Source organism: Anguilla rostrata, chromosome 4 (genome assembly GCF_018555375.3).
Source record: "Anguilla rostrata isolate EN2019 chromosome 4, ASM1855537v3, whole genome shotgun sequence".
In the NCBI taxonomy this organism is placed as follows: domain Eukaryota; kingdom Metazoa; phylum Chordata; class Actinopteri; order Anguilliformes; family Anguillidae; genus Anguilla; species Anguilla rostrata.
The window spans coordinates 8,896,545-8,920,178 of NC_057936.1; the positions used below are offsets into that span (position 1 = coordinate 8,896,545).

At 48.9% G+C, this 23,634-nt stretch overlaps 2 protein-coding genes across 6 annotated transcripts in view; one reads left to right on the forward strand and one right to left on the reverse strand.

Annotated features, from left to right (window-relative positions):
- rfx2 (regulatory factor X, 2 (influences HLA class II expression)) overlaps positions 1–19,835 on the reverse strand; it is a 47,234-nt gene extending 27,399 nt beyond the window's left edge. The window contains exon 1 of one of the 4 annotated variants that reach the window (XM_064330445.1): positions 19,591–19,835. The gene's annotated coding sequence lies outside the window, so the exon portion shown is untranslated. Of the gene's footprint in view, positions 1–19,567 lie in introns of all 4 variants that reach the window. The other 3 variants (XM_064330443.1, XM_064330444.1, XM_064330441.1) reach the window with 3 other exon arrangements.
- The window catches only part of rbbp8 (retinoblastoma binding protein 8), a 111,874-nt gene that overhangs the window by 36,735 nt on the left and 51,505 nt on the right, over positions 1–23,634 (forward strand). The gene's annotated exons all lie outside the window — the stretch shown is intronic.

The following is a 23,634-nucleotide window of genomic DNA, read 5'->3' on the forward strand; positions in this document are numbered from 1 at the left end:
AGAATTAAGAAAATAAGACAAGCACAGAATGCGCTTTTACCCCTAACCAATCACTGGTGCCTTCCAGAACAGTCTGAGCACTGGAGAACACTTCACTCTCACTGAACGCACAAAACAAAAGACAGGCATGGATATTAATGCATGATAAGAGATAAAAGAAGGTCAGAAAGAGGAAGGGAAAAAAAGAAAAGAAAAAACGTTCCAGTGTAAGGAGTAAATCTGTCCAGCAGAAATGTAAAACAGGTGATTGAGAATGAGGAAAACAGAGGGGTACGCTGTGTGAGTGTGTGTGTGTACGTGTGCACGTGCGCACGTGCGCATACACCCATGTTTAATCACAAACACATGCACACACGCACACACATGCACGGATTTAGAAACTGGTGTGTGAGGATGGGTGTGGTCGTGTTGTTTTGCTGCTGAAGCAGACCGGGGTTAAAGTCATCTTAGGTGAGTAATGCGTGGGCAAGGCGGTGTTGAAATGGCCAAATCCTCCTGTGTGAGAGACCGGGGGAGGCAGGTGCAGCAGTCAATCACAGCACTGTGCGTGTGTGTGTGTGTGTGTGTGTGTGTGCGTGTACCAAAACATGGGTGTATGTGCACGCGCACACGTACAGACACACACACACACACGCACGCACGCACACACATGCGCACGCCCACACGCACAGACACACACACACGCCCACGCAGACACACACAGACACACACACACATGCACGCCCATGCATGCACGCACAGACACACGCACACACGCACAGACACACACACACACGCACGCCCACGCACACATGCACACACAGACACACACACGCACCAGCAGTTCTGTGACAGAGACCCCCCGTGCTCTCTCTGCACAATGAGGCGCTGCACTCAGTCACTGCCGTTCCGGAACTCTCTCCAGCGCATTTGACACCGCGGGTACAGAATCAGCATGTGCCTGCAAGAGCCGGGCTAAACTGTCCACCCCCACTGCCCCCCCCGCCCCCCCCCCCCCCCCCCCCCCCCGCTCACCACCCCCAAGATCACTCACCAGAAAAACATCCTCTCACAAATTTACTTTCAAACAAAGCCTAAGTCACAAAAGAAAGACAGACAGGCTATTAAAAGTGTTGAGTCCCTATACAGGCGATGTAAAACAAAACAAAACAAAACAAAACAAAACAAAAATGCAGGGATGGAACAAACGTGGAAAACATGGCTCAAACACGCAGGTCATCAAGACGAAAGAATCTGACCACGGGCGTCTGTTGGGTTATAAATACACGCGGAACAATCCCGCCGGTTATCTTTGGACGCTCTCCCCAGCGCGGTTATTACTCAGAGAGGGCGGTAAGCCCCGGATATTTTTCAAACACCGTCCCGTGGCGGGGAGGGAAGCAGAGACACCTCTTTAGAGCCTGAGAATGGCACTGCACGGGGAAAAAAAAAAAAGCTTTATTACACAAAATCTGTTAAGTCTGGCAGGTAGCAGTTTTCACAGACACTCGGGAGGGGGGGGGGCTTTGGGGGCGGGGGGGCACGTCGTTCTGCTCCGCCAGCCCGAAGCGTCAGAGGAGGTTAAAAGCCACACGGAACACAAAATGGGACACAGCGGGGGGTCGCTTCAGCCCCACCCTGACTGGGACTGCTCTTTAAAACTGCCCCCACCCCCCTCCCCGTCCAGTCCAGTCCAGTCCACAAAAACCACTCAACTTCACTCAAACAAACAGGCATTGCATAGAAAGCCACAGTCAGACAAAGATATGCTACAGCGAGACAAAGACAAGTTACAGTGAGACAAAGATAAGTCACTAACACGTCTGCATGGCATGAAAGGGTATAAAACTAGCCACTGACTAATGTCCTGTGTTATATTCAACCGGTGATTAAAAAGGAGAGGGAGAGAAAGAAACAGAAAAAGGAGACTGGGGTTTTTTGTTTTTTTTAACGTATACCTGCCAGTTGGTATGAGTTTCTGGGTAATACTGAAGCACATCTGTCACTGACATATCTAACTTAAATAACATTGAATCTGAGAAAAACACATACAGATGTTCAATTAAAAACAGGAGCCCACAGTCTTGGCTCTTGTTTGCACTGGCCCACATTGTTTGCAGAGCAACAACGGTTGCCAGGGGCAACACCGTCCACTCCCGTTTCCAAGAGCCTGTTGCTAAGCGACCAACAGAATACTTCCCAAACCAAACAATGCCATCCCCCTACTGATCCCTCTATCTCACATTAACCAGAAACTTACAACAATAAATATGTAACCTATTAATTTCAGACACCGAGGAGGAGACAGAGAGCACAATTGGCCCCGTGGAGCGAGTGAAGAAAAAAAAAAAGGAGAAAAAAAAAAAGATTAAACAGTTTTAAACTCCGGAGGTTTTTAACTGTGAAGGATCAGCTGTCTGTGAGAGTCCGGAGGCAGCAGCGTTCCTGTGCAGACCCTCAGCACTTCGGCTCGCTCGCACAGGAACGCCACGGCAAGGCGCGGAGAAACGGAAAACGCTCCAAACCGTCCCGACGCCTCCCCTGCTCCAAAAACAACGGCGCTCCCCGGAGCGGTGCGGGGAAAAGGAACACCTGCGCGGAGCAGAGGGCTCGGCCGGCTTCCTCTTCCCCCACTCCGGAAGCAGGCATGACTGAGTCACTCACAGCACCCGGGCTCCTCTTCAGACCTCCCCGTCACTGCTCTCCTGCGATCGGTTACAGGCTCCCGTCCTAATCAGATTACTCTCCCTTTCTCCCCCGCTCCCCCGCTCTCTGGCTCTTAACCCTCTGAAGAGCAGAACGTTCTAGAACTCTGGCGCTTTCAGTCACCTGTTACATCAGCGTTAGAATGTTCGGTCGCGAACGTTCCGATCACACGTCTGTGATGTCACAGCTGAGAGGGTTAATTCTCGTCTCGAGGAGAGCAGGCCCTGCCGGCCACGGCCGCCTTGCCTCAGCTCCGCCCCCCCGGCACTTTGAGCCGAGCGCCGCGGACTTTGGCGGACGGGTCGCCCGCTGCGAGCCCGCCCGCCCCCTGCGGTGCTGCAGCTCTGGCGAGCGCACGGCGCCCTCCTGCCTGAGGAAACGCGCTCTCAGACAGAGCGGCCTTCGCTTAGCCTAGCGCCGCCGGCACCGCACCGCCAACCCCCACACCGCCAACCCCGCACCGCCAACCCCACACCGCCAACCCGCAGCTCCCTGTCCGTCTCACAGAGCATCAGCAGGGTTTACACACCTTTCTGATTTTATTACAGAACCTCACTCACACACACAGATAAACACACACACACGCATGCACAGACAGAAACACGCGTGCAAACACACACACGCGCGAACACACACACACAGACAGACAGGCACACGCACTCACACACACACACACAGTACACACACACACACACAGTCACACTCACGCACACACACAGACACGCACACACACACATACAGTACACACACACACAGACACACTCACACACACAGACACACTCACACACACACAGACACACACACTCACTCACACACACACAGTACACACACACACGCACACACACAGAAGTGGTTGCCACAGCGGAGGTTGCTTTTGAAGCCCGTCTCATTAATTTCCTCCTAATCCAATCAAAGCAGCTCGCAGGTCCGCAGATGGTGGGCCAGTGCACCGGCTGCAGGAGGTGCTGGGGGGGGCGAGGGGGGGAACAGGTCTCCGGCTCATGGAGGCGGGTGATCCCACTGTTCCTGCCGCCAAACGGGCGGGCAGGCGCTGGTCTCCGGACCCCCCAGCCCTCCCCCCCGACCCCGGCTCAGCACCGCCAGCACAGCGCCATCCGTCACCGCCGGCACCGCAGACTGACAGCTGGCTAATAATTAAGCCGTTGCCATGGAGACGGCCTGTTTGCCCCTATGCCCACGCACACCAACCCCCCCCCCCCCCCCCCCCCCCCACCACTTCTACCTCCTCAACCTTCCCAAGTTCTACTCCAAAACTCCGGAGTCCAGAGAGGAGGAACCGCAGCTCAAAACAGGCTGACAGGAAAGAGAGGAGAGGAGAGGAGGGAGAGAGGAGGGAGCGATCCTGAGAGCGATCTGCGTGAGGGCGTTTCTTTAATCGTATTTTCACTCTGCCCCCCCCCCCCCCACCCTGCGATGACAGCCGGAGGTCACTTCTCTCTTTGTAGCAGCACCACCCTCGTTGCTCACAGAGATGGAGGAGAGAGAAAAAAAAAAAAAAAAAAACAGTTTCCCAAAAATCCAAAGAGCCTCACGTCTGCTCGCAAGGAAACAGTTCTGACTGCACGCCCGCAACCACGGGAACAAAAGTGACACACCCGCAACCACGGGAAGAAGAGCAACACGCTCGCGACAACGGGAAGAAGAGCAACACGCCCGCAACCATGGGAACAAGAGTGACACACCCGCAACCACGGGCACAAGGGTGACACACCCGCAAAGGTGTTGTGTGGGGTCATATTGACCCCAGGCTCTGTAGCTGTACAAAACAGAAGAAAATAAACTACTTAAAAAAAATTTCTCTCTTTTGTGTGTGATTCTGGCAGCACTTTCCCATACAGGTTTCAGACCTGGGTCAAATACTATTGGTTTTGGATTCAAATACTTTTCTATGCTTTACTGATCTTGTCTGGTAGACTGGAACCAATGAAATACTCTCAAAAAGTGCAAACCCCACCTTCTGGTCATATTGGCAGGCTCAATTTCACCAGGCAAGATCAATAGAGCACAGAAAAGTATTTGAATCCAAAACAAATACGTATTTGACCCACGTCTGACAGGTTTCAAACTTTCTCTTACCTCGGGCACTAAATGAGAAGTTTTTCACAGATTTTCAATATTTTGGGATAAAAGGCTAGTCATTTGGGCGACACACTACTACACACTAAGCGTCAATATTTTTTCCGTTACAAGACCTTTGTGTCCATTTAAACTGTTGTGGTGAATCTGACCCCGAACATAAAAGGCATTGAAAATTCATTGAAAATTCAACTCAATGTGAGGGCTAAACCAGAATAGCTGAGCTTCAATAGCCGACGGACACCAATGGACGCTGCCTGACACGAACAATGTCCAAACGCTGAGGAAGACGCGTGTACGAACGACATTTTAAAATACTAAGCATGTTACTCATTAACCTTTTCAGCTTCAGTTTCACCCCCCATCCCTCCACCCCCACCCCACATTTAGACATGGTTTGGCATTTTAATCACATCGTGCGTCCACAGTCACCATGGAGAAAGCACAAAGAAAGCAAAGTGCTGGTTCTCACTTAGGGGGCTAATGATGTTTTGCTGGCCGGAATTCTTCGGAAGGATTCTTATTGGCCGAGGTTGGCTCATTCCACTCCCATTAACGATCCGGACCAACCGGCGGTGAGTATGTTTGGTGTATTACTTCACCGAATATACATTTCCCTAAACATCTCTTGATGGCGTGTACCATATTATGTACGTTGAAATGGACACGTAAAAACAGATCTCATATAAATTTAAAAGGCTTTCATGAGATTATTACCCATAACAAACGTGGACGTCAGCTGTAATCTTTTGAATAAACTACATAAACGTGCCGATAGAACAATCGGAAATCATTTCCTGTGACTGCCCAGTAGTCCCCTCAGCCCATGAGCAGACTCCCATCTCCCGCTTCCTAAATCTAATCCGCCAGTTAGTTTAGAGCTGCCGTCCTGTATTTACAGTAGAAACTGCAGGCCGTTAACTATTTTAAATGAATCCAGTCCGCTGTCTCGCGGGCTGCTCTTCTTAAGGCTGTCGACACGGCCAAGGAACGCAGATTTCACCCTTCCCAACCTGGCCGTAGGAAAGCCAGGAATCTCACCGGGAATGCCACAGCGGCGGCTCTGCTTGGTGAACTCGGTGCCTGGGGAAAGGTGTTACCGCCTCTGCCAAAAAGGTAGAAAGTCGGTCCGCATAACAAACACAGTGAGAGAGGCAGGCCTCGTCTCTGGCTTACGTCAAAAAGACAATCTTCAAAAAGTCTCCACTTGGCTCAACGCTCAACAAACTGGAAGAGCACACGAGGCACGCTAATTATTCCTGTACTTTCACGAGAACCAGGTTTAACAACAAGATGAATCACCCACGAATGGCTTCCAGCGAGCGGCTTCCCTTGCTATGGTCGGTATGCGTGCTCTTCCAAACACAAACTCGAACTCGGCCCTGTTCTTTCACAGTCTGCCATTTTAGACGCCCTGCCAGCGCCCTCCTGGAACCCCAGACCCCCGTCAGCTTTATGGCTGCTAGGCGGGCCGGGTGCAGAGGGTGTGTGGGGTTCAGGGGTGGGTGGGTGTGTTTGGGGTCCGGGGTGGGGGGTGAGTGCATGGGGTTCAAGGGGGGGGGGGCGGATGGGTGTGTGGGGTTCGGGGGGGGGTGGGTGAGTGCATGGGGTTCAAGGGGGGGGGGGGGGGCGGATGGGTGTGTGGGGTTCGGAAGAGCTCCAGGGCGCCCAGCGCAACCCGTTTTTGTGAAACTGGTTACGTGCAGTGCGGAGCACTGGCGCAGTTCCACAGGAGGCGATAGAGAGCGCTCGGGGGCCTGCTCGCATTTCCACCAGGCCGACCCCCCCCCCAGGCTTCCACACGGCTGCGGAGACAACATCAGCTGGGAGGCGGAGTAAATGTGGAGGGGTGTGGGTGTGGGCGCGGTTGGGTTTAGGCATCGCGGTTAGTTAGAAAAAACAAAACATGATCCTCCATTCAGGAGCGTGATGTGGAGCTCAAGAAAATCATGCCTTCTTGGCAATAAAGGTGCCCTGTGACAATGAGAGAACGCTGGGGCTAAGCGGGGACGATAAGCCCCAAGCTGCTTGGCCAGCATTAGCCTCAGGGCCTGAAGACGCAGCTGGCCGTAGCTTATTGAAGCGCACGCAACATGCTTGCAGTAACAGAAAAGAGGAAGCCCCATAGTCTGAAATTAAGCCTGACTTAAGTCTATTTGTGCAACTTAGGCCAGGTCTATGAAGCAAGCAGAGAGGGGAGGAAAAAAAGAAAAGTGCATCGAGTCATTCACGTCATTTGCAAACTAGGCTTGGGGTGCAGTTGGTAAGCACACACACACACACATCTTATGGAGAGCAGACAGTGCTGTTGCATTTACAGTATGGGAAAGCACTCCCAGAGAGAGAGAGAGAGGGAAAAAGGTTGGAAGAGAGAGGGAGAAAGAGCCAGCTGGAACAGAGCTTGGTAGATCAGGTTAGAGAAAGCTCAGGGCCAAAAAGAGGCAGAGGAACAACAACAAAAAAAATACCTGACACTCATTCTAGAAAAAAAACATCTACAGAAATTCGACTGAGGGGATGGCCTTGCTCATCTGTAGTTGGCTACAGGAAAACGGCAGGTTTACAGCCTGGGCAGAGCGGTGGTCTGTGGATGGAGAGATCACATTATCGCAGGTACCAGTGGTGGTCTGAGTATCTTCCAGGTAACAGTGTTGGGTGGGTAGGTATGTGGAAGTAGAATACCTTCCAGGGACCTGTGTTGGGTGGATGGGTGTGTGGATGGAGAATACCTTCCAGGTACCAATGTTGGGTAGGTATGTGAATGGAGAATACCTTCCAGGTACCAGTGTTGGGTGGTGGTGGGTGGGGGGGGGGGTGGGGGATGGAGTTGGGGGTTATGCCGCCATCAGAGCCCCCAGTCTGCTGTGTGCTGCCAACCCCCACCTGATAAATTATAAATAAACTCCTCATGTCACCGAAGGCTTAGCAGGCAGCTGTGCACTAGAGAGGGGGAGGGGCTGACAGCTCTTATTCAGATTTACTTTTTGACCAATAGGCACGCTCCATTATATTGCACCCTGAAGTAAACAACAAATCGGCAGAGTGGGGGGGATGGGTGATTGTACCTGATAAGCAAGGGAGCAAACAAAAAAGCACCCGACCATCGCAGACCCCCGCCCGGCCCCCCCTTCCCCCCCCCAGACAGACACACATACACACACACACAGCGATCAGGCTTCCATTGTTCTGACGTTTGCACAGTATGAGCTGGGGGGGAGGGGGGGGGGTGGGGAGTGACAGTGGTCGCAACCCCTGCACCATGAGAGACAGGTCTTTCAGAGGGGTAGCCGTTTGATGCCGGGGAGGGGGGGGGGGGTTACGACGCGAACCCTGTGATCTTTACATACGGACACTGGAGGAATCGATGAGCACGCCAGACCCCCACACACCCCACACTGCAGAGGACCTACACTAGGTCTCAGAGGACCTACACTAAGGCTCTTGTTCAGACCGCTGAACCACCTGTACCAAGAAATTCTCCGAAAAGCCACTTGTACTGAGAGGGAAGTCCCTTTTCCTCAGACTGATTTGAACCCTTTCAAGAGCATGTTTTTTGGAATGTTTTTTTCCAAAATTTTAAGTTGGCATTCTAGAACTCCATTGTACAATTCCCAGAAGCGACTGTTACATCAGCATTAGAATGAACATTCCAATCACATGTTTGTGATCTCACGCCTTACTGGGTTAAATGAGTCTGCCAGTTTGAGTGTAGCACAGCGCAGAAAGATTAGCACAGAACCCTAGCCTAACGGACAGCTACCAAACGCGAGCATCATTTGCAGGGCAGCACGACCGAAATAGCTCGAATTCCACAGTTTTACCACGGTGTTACACTCATTTATAAGTAAAAAAACGGAGGTTTAGGTGTGCAAAACGAAATGCCGAAAATGTAACATGTAAAATAGGATCATTCGTGCCTTCGGGCTGCAAGTCCTCCTTAACCCCAATCTCGCACCCTTCCTAGCGACCAGTTTCTCAGGATGTCCCGGGAGAGGGACCTGCTTTATCTGACCAATAATGAGCAGGACTGCTGCTTTGTACCAGCAGTAAATGCCAGGGGTTAGCCACTGGACAACAGGGAGCGGCTACACTTTTGTGTGGTGATTTCCTGGAATCCAGATTAAAAAGTTAAAAAGCACACAAGCTATTTCATCTAACAAGCAGAGATAACGGCTAATTATATTTGAGCTGAAACTGACCTAACATTTAACCGCTTTATTAACTTATTTGTAGTGCAATGGCCAAAGTAAATGGTAAATCGCAAATGTGGATGAATGTTGCTACATCACACAGACAGCCAACATTAGCAGGACTCCTGACAGACAGCCAACATTAGCAACACACCTGACAGACAGCCTACATTAACAGGACCGCTCACATGCTGACTCAGTTTTCCACATCAGCTTTTGGAAAAACAAACTCCTCTCTCCATGTTTAGAATTGAGAGCAGGTCTGACACTGCAAGTTCTGGTTCATCTCTTATTACACAAACCAGGATGACAAAACAGTTGAATATGTCAGGACAGGCCTTGTCTTTGTATTATTGCGCAACTGCAGTTGGAAGCAGAGAAACGCAGACAGTATTTCCGTCCCATCTCCACAGGACAGCCACCGAAAGTCACCTCGTCTGCATTCACATCTCACATTTGGCAATTAGCGGACGTCGAATGCCATCACCTACTTAAAAAAGTACACACAGAGGTTCAAGCAAAGAGCAAGGATGATGCCAAGGCACAGTCACAGTCACAGTTCACAGGCTCAGTTCACGGTCACAACTAATAGCACTAGTCAGTACACAACCCTACAAGTGCTTTAAACCTGCAGCTACGTGAGTACTGCCCATTTGACCTTAATTATTGTTCCACCAACTGTCTTTCAGGAATCAGATGTCCGTCACCAAGGCTGAAAGAGTTTTAAAAAGCTGTGCTGAGATTGACAGAAGGGGGTCAAGGGTTGGGAATTCATGCCAGGAATTCTCATTAAAGTAGAGGTTCTCAATCAGCAGTGCAGGGGAAGGAACAGGCTATCGAGATACTGGACACGGATCACCAAATGTAGGTCGCTTTCGCGTTTTCTGTGCTAGGTCGGAGAAAAAAAGGACAAATAGACTACTTTTTCCACTTTAGTATTTCATCTGAAATTTGAAAAGCATTCTTGCATTTCTTATTTGCTCCACCCTACCCGTTTTCACTCAAAATCCACATGCGAAAATGGCATAAAGCTGTAGCGTTCCATCATCAGACGCGCACTGAGGGAACGGGGACACGGCAGTCACATCTACGCACTGCTGCTCATCTGTCTGATCCAAGAATGTACCCACCATGGTGTTAATGTGAAATAGGAGTAAACCCGAAACAGCCAATGGCTGCCTCTCTCCCAAGGAAGTGCATTGGTCTGTGTAGCTAATGCATTCTGTGCAGTAAGGAGCGCATTTAGTCGCCAGACAACTTTTGTAAATGGCGCAATTATTTTTAATGCATCAGAGCTTTTAACATTTGAAGAGTGGGGCCTTTTTGGAATGTTTCCATTTTTTTATTTTTTTATTCTACATCAGTGTTCTAGAACTCCAATGCTTTCACTTACCAGCAGTGATCGTGACATCAGCATTGGAACGTTCACCTAAAAAGATTCTAAATCACACACTTGGGATCTCACACCTTACAGGATTAATGCAATGATTTTTTTATCATTGATTCAACAGTTGATAAAAACGGGAGGGGCGTTTGCACTTGAGTACGGCTGAGCTACGCTTCCCCCACGTTACGCGCTGGTTGCAGGGGGGTTGTAATGCTGTTCTGGCTCAGACGCGCAGAGTGAAGACTAGAACAAAGCCTGCTCCCGACACCCCTTCCACCACCTCTCCAGCGCTGGTGCTCTTTTTTTTCTTTCTTTTTTTTTCCCTCCAATGAGCAGAATGCTGATAGAAACGACGAGATTCCGGAGAGGCTTTGTACGTTAGGGAAACTAGCTTGACACGGAAATGCCGCGTGCCTCTGCCACAGACAACAGCCTAGATTTCACGAGCGGGAAGGCGAGCGCCTCGTTTTACACCGACCGATTGTTTCCCGCCGAATTGCAAGCGTCTGAAAGGCAAAAGCGAAGCGGCTTTTAACGTGTACTTGACAAGTCACCAAGAAGACCGGATAGCTCTTTGACCCAAATTCCTCAAAAACAAAAAAAAAAGCACTATATGGGGTTCAAAGCCGTCTGAACGAGAAAATCGCTCAGATATATTCCCATCGTGCACTGCAGCTTCTGCCACCACCGCCAGCATCCCGTCGCCGGGCCACGAATCCTTAAGTTAAACTCGGAGTTAAAACGCAACTAGCTAAAGCCGCGGTACGTACAAACATGTAAGCGAGCTGCCGGGAGCAGGCATTGGAAACCGCTATCAAAAGGGCCTAAACGACCAGAGAAAAGCTGTCCGAGGAGAAAAAGTACAACTCTTTAGAGCGGAGAGAGGCGGGGGGAGGCCCCCCCTCGGCTCCTACTGTCCCCGGATGAATGGGCCAGGGAGAGGGAGAGAGGGGGGAAAAAAAGGAATGGCCATTGTAATGCAAATGTCAGGGCCCTGTCTGCTGTTTGTGGCAGGAAATTTAATTAGCAGTTGTGTAGCTACGATACAAACCAGGTGGAATGTAAAGAATGCCCCAGGCGACAAGGGCAGAGAGAGGGAAAGAGAGAGAGGGAGAAGGAGGGAGGGAGACAGAGAGAGAGAGAAAGCAAGAGTTAAGCAAGAGAAAAAAATTTCATATAGGCACGAGTTTCGACCTGCTGCACGAGAATTTTAAAGCCATTTATTGGTAATGTCGCCCCCCCCACCCCCTTCCTACCTTACACCAAGGTTTCTTAGCAACCTGCCGACTGAAGACCCCCTAATTTCACCCCCTCGCCATTTCTTCCATACTACACAATACCCCCGTTCCTTCTGTTGGCCCTGTCCACCCAATACACACGGGCACATCAACGCCATTTAAGGCTGCTTACCAGCCTCTGCGCTTTAACACGGGGGAAAAAAACCCAGAAGAAGAAGAAGGGGTGGGGGGAGGAGAGAAAGGGACCAGGGAACCTGTTGATTTAAAGACGGGAGGACAGCTTTCTTACCTCGGCGCGGCCAGGCACGGCCGATTCCCCTTTGTCTCCTGACAGTGCTCAGTATTACACGGACCATCATTATCCATTTAAAGCCCGGCTGTCACTGCCCGCTTCCCCCCCAGACGCTTCTCTTCCCCCGCTCCCGCCGCGGAGACCGCGCTCCGCTGAGTTACGGCTCTCCCGCGCGAGGCAGGATTTCCTCGCTTTATTGGCTACCCTTCGGGACGGATCCCGCGCTATACGAAAAGTAATCAGTTGCGCGTCCATCACAAAACCTGAGGCTCCATCAAACTTATGAGAGACTGGAGGCAGGGGAGGAGGGGGGGCGGGTGGGGGGGGGGGGCGACATCTCCCCCAGGGCTGTTTCTCCTGACAGACAGGCAGAACGCCACCCCCACAGCCATGTTCTTCAGTGGTCTCTTCTGACAAAACCCATGACTGCTCCCTTCTGCAATTGCCATCAACTCTTGAGCTGATGTCTCATTGGGGAAACTCTCTATAAACAAACCCAAACAAGAAAAGGAAATGACGTGTCAAAATGGACCCCAAATGTGGTTTGGACGCCCGGCTTATGACCAAGCGGTTGCCGGTTCAAATCCCAACAGGCTGCTGTGACCCTCAGCAACACGTCAAGCCAAAATTACTTCAATAAGCATCTGACTTTATTCATTTAAACATGCTAAGTATTGAGATAATTTTGCTCAACGCCAAGTGCAAACAGAATGCGAAGTAATAACCAGCGGCAATGGCAGTGGCCAAATTAGAAGCCAAGTACAAAACAACACCCACCCACCTGGGTTGTCCCCCCCCCCACCCCCCCCAGTACGGATGGTGTGCATGTGCCCAAAGCTACACACAGTGCTCAGACCACAGATCAAAAATAGAAACAGGTCTATAAGCAGCAGTGGGCAAATGGGGTCACCTGTTCCACAGGCTGATTGACTGGCTGGTCTGGCAGATGCACTGACTGTGACATATCATGCAATGAATTATGGGAGAAGCTCTATCTGCAGCTCTGTCTATCCTTTAAGAGAGTTCCTTTCCAGAAAGAAGAAAAAAAAATCCACAAAAATGTATTTAACATTCAATATGCATTTCTATGCAATCGACGTGCATTCATATGTATTTAACACTAAATGCATCGCCTTGGTGCAGAAAGCTCCTTGTCTGTGAGCAGGAATGCTGTGAGCACCTATCCAGGAATGCCAATGACCAGCTGCCACCGTACAGAGAGCTAGTCTTATTCAAATCGGACCGAAGAGTGCAGGAATTAGACTGCATGCAATAGGACAGGGCTGCCCAATCCTGTTCCTGCAGACCTACCGTCCTATAGGCTTTCACTCCAACTTTGACAAAGCACCCCTCGTTCAGCAGCTAGAGCAGTGGTGTCCAATCATGCGCCGAGGACAGCCGAGAGTATGCATGCTTTCATTCCAACCAATCGCTACACCCGCAAATCAGGAGGTGAGGGGATGGGCTGGAACGAAAGCCTGCATACTCTCCACCCTCCATGGCACATGATTGGGCACCGCTAAGCTACAGATCTCTTTCGGCTGCTAATCAGAAGAGTCCGGTGAGCCAAACTGGGGGTTGAAATGGAACCATACAGGAAGGTAGAGCTCGAGGAACAGGGTCGGGCAGCCCTGCGGTAGGAGGTCATGTGACAAAGGTCATCGGCTTCAGCCTCCCAGTGGACGAGGCAGCGGGTGTGTGTGACTTCCGTACCAGACAAGCCCAGTAAAAACTCCGCCCATTTCGCCGTGGACAAACGATGCAGGTAAGGCCACTGTGAGGTGTGACCCAGGAGGAGGAGGAGGAAGAGGAGGAGGAGGACAGAGCGTTGGACCATGTGCACTGTGACGTACTGGGGGCAGTGTTGACACACGCGCCATAGATCACCGTTTTCTGCGTGTGTGTGTGTGTGTGTGCGTGAGTGCGTGTACACAAGTGTGCAAGGAAGAGAGGACAGGGACAGATGGGCCTGGAAAGGAACGTCTTAATGACTAGAGCACGCAGGGTTTCATTCCAACCAATCATTTCACCTGCTGATTCCACTAATTACTTCCTTCCTCACTGGTTGAAGGTGTGTTAATTAGTGAAATCACCAAGTGAGGAGATTGGTTAGAATAGAAAAACTGCATGATGTCAGCCCTCCATGGCTTAATGGTGGGAACTACAAGATATTATGCATCTCGGTCTCGGGCCTGCAGGCTACAGACGACAAGCCTGCGTGCAGCTTTGCACAACCGTCCCTCACTACCGGAAGGTTCCATCATGCTCGCTGCTGGGGGGGCGGAGCCTGAAGAACCGCGGTTCACCTCCGCGCCGAATAGGCCGCTCGCCGTAGAAACACGCCCCACGAGACACCGGCAGGGCTGGTTCTGTCACCCCGCCCCCCCCCCCTCCCCTCCACACATCAGGACAGGAGCGCCAACAGCGTCCCGCGCGTGGAATGCACCCGGCTCTCCCAGAGAACAGCCCGAGCGCCGGGAACGCAGCCGCGGCTAAACCGGTCCATACGAGTCTCTGGGGCTCTCTCTCCCCTCTGTGTCTCTGTGTCACTCTCTCTCTCTCTCCCCTCTGCGTCTCTGTGTCTCTCTCTCTCTCTCTCTCTCTCCCTTCTGTGTCTCTCTCTCCCTTCTGTGTCTCTGTGTCTCTCTCTCTCTCTCTCCCTTCTGTGTCTCTGTGTCTCTCTCTCTCTCTTCTGTGTCTCTGTGTGTCTCTCTCTCCCTTCTGTGTCTGTGTCTCTCTGTCTCTTCTGTGTCTCTCTGTCTCTCTCTCGCTCTTCTGTGTCTCTGTGTGTCTCTCTCTCTCTTCTGTGTCTCTCTGGCTCTCTCTCCCTTCTGTGTCTCTGTGTCTCTCTCCCTCTCTCTCTCTCTTCTGTGTCTCTCTCTCTCTCCTGTCTCTCTCCTGTGCCTCTCTCTCTTCTGTGTCGCACTCTGTCTCTCTCTCTCTTCTGTGTTGCTCTCTGTCTCTCTCTCTTCTGTGTCTCTCTGTCTCTCATTCTCTCTTCTGTGTCTCTCTTTTCTATCTCTCTCATTCTCTCTTCTGTGTCTCTCTCTGTCTCTCTCTCTTCTGTCTCTCTCTGTCTCTCTCTTCTGTCTCTCCCCGTTTCTCACTCTCTTGCTCTGACTCTCTATCCTCCTCACCCTCTCTGTCTCTCTCTCTTCTCTGTGTCTCTTCTGTCCCTCAAAATTCTAAATTCAAATTCAAAATGCTTTATTGGCATGACATATTTTGAGATACATATTGCCAAAGCGTGCTAATCAATCAGAACAACAACAATGATGACAGGAATAACAATGACAACTGAGGATATTTATCTATCTCTCCCTCTTTCTCTCTCTCCCTCCCTCCCTCCCTCCCTCCCTCCCTCTCGTACGTAGGAGTAGTTGTTCCCCCTGACCTGCCCGAGCAGGCTCTAAGAATGCATGGCCTCCATTCAGAGCGATGAAAATAACCTGATTAAAAACACTAACTTTTAAAGAAATACCACATCGTCGCATCATCGCCCCCCCCCCTCCCCGATCTCTCCCATTAGCGCGGCTGTATTTGTGTATCGGGTTGCCATGTAAACGCGAGAGCTCCACGCGCTCCCATTCCGGTCGCCGGAGTTGTTCGCCGCCGTTCCTTCATTCTCTCCGCGCTGGGCGTGTGACGGAATTAAAGCGCTCTGTCAGGAATTCACTGCAGGGCCGTGTCATAACAAGTGTAGGAAGAATTGTGAAAAACTGTTTTCTGTTTTTACCCTCCCCCCCCCCCCCCCCCCCAGCCAGGATTTACCGTACAGACTTCACTGCAGGCTCTGAACCTGAGAGACCGCAGCCTTACTCATTCGCGGAGCGGAGTTGGGCGAGCCGCTCCTGAGATCGCCGCGGTCCCTAACCAGCCGGGCTGCCGTGCCCCCCAGACCTCCGTGCCAAGCGATGATTCAGCGGAGCGGCCTCCGAGCACACGAGGGCTTCGGTTAAAGTGAAGGGTAACCATATCAACGGCGATGACGCCTCGGCGCGGACGGACCCCGGGACGTCGTTACGCGCAGCGCCGCAGCTCTCCGCGCCGCGACCTCTACTGCGCCGCAACCTGCTGCGGCGGGATCGCCATGGCAATGCCACAACAATGCAATTATGAGAGGGCTGGCAGACCAGGCAGTGTGCGTGTGTCTGTGTGTTTGTGCACATGGGTGTGTGTGTGCGTGTGTCTATCTGCGCTCAAATACAAGCACACAGATACACACAGGCTCCTACAAGCTCAGGATCAGTGAGCTACAGTGTACAGGTGAGGCACGCACCAAACCTCTCCGACGTTAACAAACGCACAGTGCTTCCCCACACTACATCTACACTGCAGCGTACTTCACAAAATGCACTGAAAAAACGTAACCTTACACTTCACGAAACAGACGTGCTGTCAGCCTAATTCTTATGAACTATGCTTTCTTATGAAACGCAGTGCACGCACAGCATTTCTATTCGCCACATTTACAGCACAGTACAAAATGTCAGGCTCCTCCCCCTATGCAAACTACCAGCTGATTGGCTGAAAGGATGAAAACGACGAAGACGGGCACCTGTGAGAAGCGGTTACCTGGAGATGATTGGTCCCTTCATTAGAGCAGCAGCGGGACTCTCACGCCGCGCAGAGTCCTTGACGGCAGCTGGCACTCCGGAGAGCGAGTTCCGCGAGGCGGCGTCTGACGGGCTCTTCGGGAGCGCGTTCATCCCGTCGAGCGGAACGCGGCAAGACGAGGGGACGGAGCGGCGCGGACAGAGTCGCGGCGCGAGCAAACGCGGACGACTCGATGAAAAGCCCCCAAACGCGTAAAAAACCAAACACGCCGTGGACCGCGTGAGGCCAGCCCGCCACGCGCATTTAGACAGGGGGGGCGCGTCCGCGCGGCTCCGATCGTTAACGATCCAAGATCTCCCCAGGAGATGCGTGAGGGGGACCGAAATGGAACCGAAATCAACCCCCCACCCCCCACCCCCGCTAGCTAGCTGGACCTATTATCCTCATTAGCACCATGGCTTTCTCTGATGAGGACACCGGGCCCCGAAGAGAAATCAATAGCATAGCAAAGCGAATTAGCCGCCGACACCTGGACGATTCCCGGCTCCCGTGAATGAGACTCGTTAATGAGGTCTGGCTTCCGTCGCTCGGACGAACAGGTGTGACCACGTCGGCAGCGGCGAACTGCGCCTGACACGCAACCAGGAGGGCAACCTGGCGACCACATCCTCACGGTCTGCCACCCCTACATCACTTCAGAAATCAGCGGACTGTTACTTACTCTTCCGCTCTGACGGTTGTTATGTCTGTTTTCAGCAAAATGGCAACAGTCGAACTTGTACCTCGGATACTCTGGTTCGAAGTCACCAACCATCTATACGTAGTCTTGACAAGATTTACACACCACACGGGAAGAATCGCCCCTTGTATTGCCCCTGCACCTGATGAGCTCCAATTTGAAAAGGCCCACATTGAGATAGTTTTTTTTTTTTTTTTAATTAGCTGAAAAGACATACTTTGTTCAGCGCACCACCTATCCGCAATGTCTTTTTAAAAAGAGTCATTGCTGAAAAGACATGGGGAAAGAATGGGGGGTGTGGGGGTGTGGTGGGGGCCACAAGAGGGTAAAAAAAAAAAGTGACCATCAAATACAAAATGGCTGAGGTGGACGGAGCGTGTGGGAACAGCCACAAAAGGGGGCATTCTGCCACTCTGTCAGCTCATTCAACTGTTCGACAGGGGGTCAGTCGGTCATCAGATCCTCCGCTCTCTGGCAGACCGACTCATCGCCGCGCGCACGGCGACTGCTCGACGCGCTGCGCCAACAGGGGTCGGTGTTGTTTATCAGAGCAACAACAGATCAAATGGCCTCCTTTTCAACGGCGCTTCACAACCGCTAGCGCGTTCTACACACAAGGGTAATTACTTAGCCCGCTCATTACCGCGGGGAATACGGCTCAAGCCAGGGAGGTAAGAACAAGGCCTGGGCTTCGCAACAAAAGCGTGCTGGAAACCGTGCTTTTAGGTGCGCTCAGTTCTTTGTTTCTCATTTTTTTGAGATCCTAAATAGCTTATGGATGCGTTTGTTCTGCATAAATATCGTTATGAGAAGATGGCATTTCTCCTTCATGTTCAAAGCAAATACATGACAAAGTCTAGCACGCAACACACTGTATTTTTACACACACCAATTCCTTAAACTGCACTCAATAAAATCGAAACACCCGTCTATGTAAATTGCAACATTAAATCAAACAAAAAAATAAAATAAAAATACTCATATCAGCTTACGGTCAGAAGAGATTAATACACTTATAATTTTATGTAAATAAGTGCCACTCGTCCCGGTAATTATTGCGAAGGAAGTAATGATAAACACCCGATGCTGTACTACGGTTAAAGATAAACAGGATGACAGATCGTTTACGCATCTTCAGCAACAAGTTTTTTTCAGTTTGCTATGTCTACCTGTAGGATGACATCTAAATGAACTGGGAAATATGCAATCCCAGCAGCAAAGCGAGAGAAAACGTGGATGAAAAAGATGCATGTCAGTTAATTTCTGATTAATTATTACATTTCAGTGCGGAGAATACGACTGGACAGGTATAGTTCGAATATAACGTGGAATGGAGTTTGTACACGTTTGAACAAAAATGGGTGCGGGATGTGTTCACATATGGCATAAAATCATAAATCGACTTGAAAAACAAAGAATAATTTAATCTTGTAAAAACTACCGTTCAGCTGGTGTCCATACACTGAAGATCGTCTATGACAGTACTGCTGTTCACACATTGATCCGTTTGGTGCACGTTAACGTTAGATGACAAAATGTAAGACGTGGACGCTTTACATAATCAAGGCACGTAAAAGAAAGTGGAAGTTAATCTTTTTTTTATATTCGTGTGCAGTAACAGTCAGAAGTGCATCGAAACACATTGTTCGCTTCACACTTCAACATGCAAATGCCTGCGAAACCAAGTCAACGAGGTACCAAGTAACTTTTTCCTGTTGGCAACAACCTCCCTAATCTTTTGTTTTTGCTTCTTTCAGGGGGGTTCAAGTCTCAATTAGGGGGGTCAAACCCCCCACCCCCCCGTAATTCGCACCCTGGTCGTCGAGTCGCTAATAGCGAACGACAATGATTCATAAATCAAAGATTTAACAAGTTAGATCGCAACTTTATTACTATGATTGTCAAATGACACAGTCCCCATTCTGAACATGGGCGAACTATCACTCACTATCGCTAACCCTAACTTGCCTTGCACGCAGTCAGCTAACTTACTAGCATGCTAGCCAAGAAACTCCAGAATATGCTCGTGATGTTCACTACCTAGTTTTCAAGCGAACGGTTAGTTAATATTAAGCGATAATCGTGTTGTGTCATCTAGATAATGTTAGCCAAGTTGGCTATTTGACACAAAGCATGAGATTTAAAACTATCTTGTCACCCTCTTAACAACTCATATTACTCGCCAAAGCGTTTTCTCGTCACAAGCCACTTGCAAGCTCGCTAAATAGTGAGCTAACGATAGCTTCTAAGAGATGTAGCTAACTAGCCAGCTACATGTTCGGGATGAGTATAGCCAGCAAAACGTGAAAGGGGGATTTTGAAATAAAGAACATACAATCACTTTCATGTTATTCCAAGTTAAATGTAATTAATTGTAACTACCTACTCGGTAAAGATATAGTCACCTTTGCCTTGTGTTAAGTTCTGCCCTGGCTGTTCTCTCTCTCTTCCCTCTCACTCGCTTCCCGTTGCTGCTGCTGTTGCTGCGTGTTGCTCCCGTTGGTAAGTAACTGTCTCCACGACTACAGTCACTATGGCGCGCGGGGGTCTCGAGGCAACTGTTGCTACCCTCTTCTGCATACGTCATCTTCAGAAAAAATACATGGGGGAGGACAGGCTATGGGGAGGAAGGCCAAGCCAGGCCCCGCCCCACTCCTTCATATACATCTCCAACTCCCGCCGAAGACGAGAAGTGGCGCGCGCGGTCCTGCTGATGTGTTCTGTGGCGGGAAGGCGTCAGAGGTGACCTGAAGTGCTGGCATTGGTACAGATTCTATGCTCTTGATAGCCTTGTGCGTAGTTATGTTAGCTGATCCTGCAACAGCGCTGTGGACATCATCTACCGTTGGGCGGAAAACGTGAACATCATACGGATATGGTCACAATAACAAACGTTATTATTTGAAACGTTAGCTCGTTATATAACCAAGGAAGTATTTTCCCCGCGACTAGAAGTGTAGGTAATAATATGCTTACATTGCAGCCACATTTCTGTTTGACTTTAAGTTTATTTACGCTTTTGTTGAGACTTTTTGTCGCAGTTGAAAGGCCATTTAACTAGCCTACTTTGCTGGGTGCACTTGCTCCGCACAGGGCCGTTCCCTCTATTAATACAAGGTGGCTTATTGCCACATTTTTTGTAACATGTAGTTCTGCAGTCCATTTCGTAACACGTAATTTCAAATGTGGTTGACTACAGATTGCACCACTAAGTTCTGTCCAAGTTCTTGTTTCCCCACTGCCATAATTTGATTGCAGTACGCCTAATCGTAAAATGTTTTTATTTATATCTTACAACATAGGGTGTGACATCTTAATTTGTATTTATTTATTTCACCAGGCAAGTCATTAAGAACAAATTCTTCTTTACAATGGCGGCCTGGCAAGCGACAAAAGCCACTTAAGATCAGAAGCTTTACCAAATGGATTCTTGGGGATTACTTGGAGCATAACCAGTCTCTTAATATAAAACAAAAGTTGGTGGAAACACACATTCCACTACCACTTGGCATTTTCACCAAATTGGGGTTCTGTTCCTTTACCACTTGCTTTTATCAGAAAGCTTTCTTTTATACAAGTGTTCAGTTTCAATTAACAATCATTCAACCAACTTTCAATGAATATAATAAATGAATACATTCAGAATAATAATTTTTTGTCATTATTCATGAAACACAGGTTTCAGTCATGGCACTGGGCCATGAGAAAGATTAGCATTTGCGGTTTAATTCGAAAGGTTAATTCACTCGAAATGTAAAGTAATGGCACTTTACGCATTAAAAACCTCTGTTTTCCTGTTAAAATTAAACTCAAAATGAGATCCCTGGGACTGACTCAGACAAGCCCTGTCAGATTAACTGGGAAACCTGGTCAACGGTGGCAGGAATTAAGTACTTGGGTTAGCACCTCAACTGAAGCCATTGTTGCGTGTACAGGTCTATTTTTACAGCTGTCGCCTGCTACAAAGCGCAGACTCGCTGTCCGCTGAGGTTTCATTATTCGAAGCGGCTGATTGGATGGGAATCTGAAGCACCTGTGTTCCAGGAGTCAGTCAGCTTCTCTTTCCGAGATCTTTCCCTAGAGGCCTTTCAGGCTGGGTGCATATTCAGGAACACCAAAATGTAACTTAAATATTTTTAAAACCGATGCAGAACCAAACATGCAGAACACAGAACAGAACAGACCATGCATCTTAAGCTGTGTGCAGTAGCCATTGTACTGCAACCAGGTGCATACTATTATTTATACTGTGGCCAATTACATACCAGCTCCTTGCAATATGTAATCTCATTAACAACCTATTGGAATCAACGTTCCCATTCCCTCAACATACCCATAAAATCCCTCACATGCTGCAAAATGCCCATCCTGTTCAACAGAATGCACTACTTACAAAATAACATAGACGAGAGCAGGACATTCAGCCCAACAATGCTCACCATTTTCCTGACTAAATGGTACCGGGTGCTCTGATTACCTACAGACTAGATAGTATCTAACACCCTGTCAAACCTGGTCTTGAAAATCCTCAGAGTTTCTGCTTCTACTACGTGACTTGCCAGGCTATTCCTGTTCCACACATTGACCACTCTCTGCGTGCAAAAAAAAATCTTCATAATGTCTGTACAAAATTTACCTTAAAATGAAACCTCAATCTCCAGGGCTGTAAAATCGATACTGTTGCCTGCTTAAGCAAGTGAATCTGAAGCGTAAGTCACACAAGTCCATGGAACGGTGCAGGTTTTGCCAAAGCCCTTGAATTATTACACACAGTCATTAATTTCAATAATTATCTATATAGGAAGTTAACACTCCTGGTTTTCCTAAATGTCAATTGAAAAGGTATTTTAAAACCTAAGGGAGGCACCATTAGAGACCGCAATCTCTCCTGCTTCTGTATAAATGAGACAACCGTTAAGTACAGGAACATGCAGTACAATAAACACCCAGTAGGTGGTGCTGTGTGTACTACTAAAGACGCAGTCTTCCTTTTATCGGTTTGAGAGTGAAAGACGTTCCAACTTAAAATTTAGTTTAAATTTTTAAAATGTATTCGTTTTATTGTCCGAGTATTGATCTGGGAGTGTAGCTGAAACAACACGGCAACGATTCACTGAATTTCAGTTTCACTCATTTCAATTTTACTTTCTGCAGGACGAAATCCTGCACACAGTGTCCATGTCAAATACATTTTAAGCGGTCATACAAGAGGGCATTCTAGTGCCAATACAGGTTGTTCGGTCATCATTTTGCTGACACCCTGAAGTACTCATTCAGCTTTTTAATGCTGATTTTAAGGTTAACGTTCAGCATTTACCACCCCCTGCTCATTCATACCAAGTTAACACTATTCACTGGGTGCAGAGTTAAAATAGAGTGCCTGAACACACATATTGCAAAAAAATTAGAGCATTTGACATCGAAGATGACGCAATAACAAATTCAATCCAGGTAATATTCAATCGATATTTTATTACCAGAACTGTTACAACCTACAGTTTTACAATTCAGACATCGGACATATGCTTTTTGCAGAAGTGATAGGCAAGGTTGCGCGCCTCGAGATCTGAGAAATATGAGAGAAAGTTTTTTTCTTTTTGTTGAAAATAGAAACACTAATTGAGGTGTAGTCTAAAAATATGGGATTTCTCACGTTTGTGGACAGTGAATCTCGCAATGACAATGATTGCCTGTATTATTTGCATAGACTGTTTTGCTGCTGTTTTTGTTTGTGTTCATCAGATTAACCTACAGGGTCCAAGTTAAACTAGGCGGTCGCTCCCTGCACTTGGAACTGTAGGCTACTTCCCTCTAGAGTTTTCAACACACCTGTCCCTGATTACGGTTATACACTCTGTTGTACGTCGCTCTGGATAAGAGCGTCTGCCAAATGCCTGTAATGTAATGTAATGAATCTGACTAAGTGGGGGTGGTCGGACTCGTTCTACTTTCGAGGACGAGGGCGCAGAAGAACCGGTGCATTTGTTTGGGGCAGAAATCGAATGATCCACCCGTCCAACCCTGGAGCTGTAAAAAATCATATTCTCACCAACAGATGGCAGTACATCTCCGCGATACAATTAAGCCACTTTTCTTTTCTGTTGTAATACAAATTCAGTCGGTAAATACACTCATTCGTTTCACCTTGCAACAGTAACATACAAATAGCCGAAGTATGCAAGCGTGGAATTAAATCTTGCACATTTCATATTTACAAATAACAACAACAAAAATAATGAAGTAGTATTAGTTGTAGTTCTGTTTTCTGCAGTGCAATAACTCTTGGATACAAGCCTTCGCCATATATTCAGACTGCATACTAGTAACGTGCATATATGATTTGTCTATGCGTGTCTATATGTCTTCCACTGTAATGTTTGCACGGACACGATGCATTCTGATATTATACCTGACATTACACCGCGTGTGCGTGAAATGCCGCAACTGCC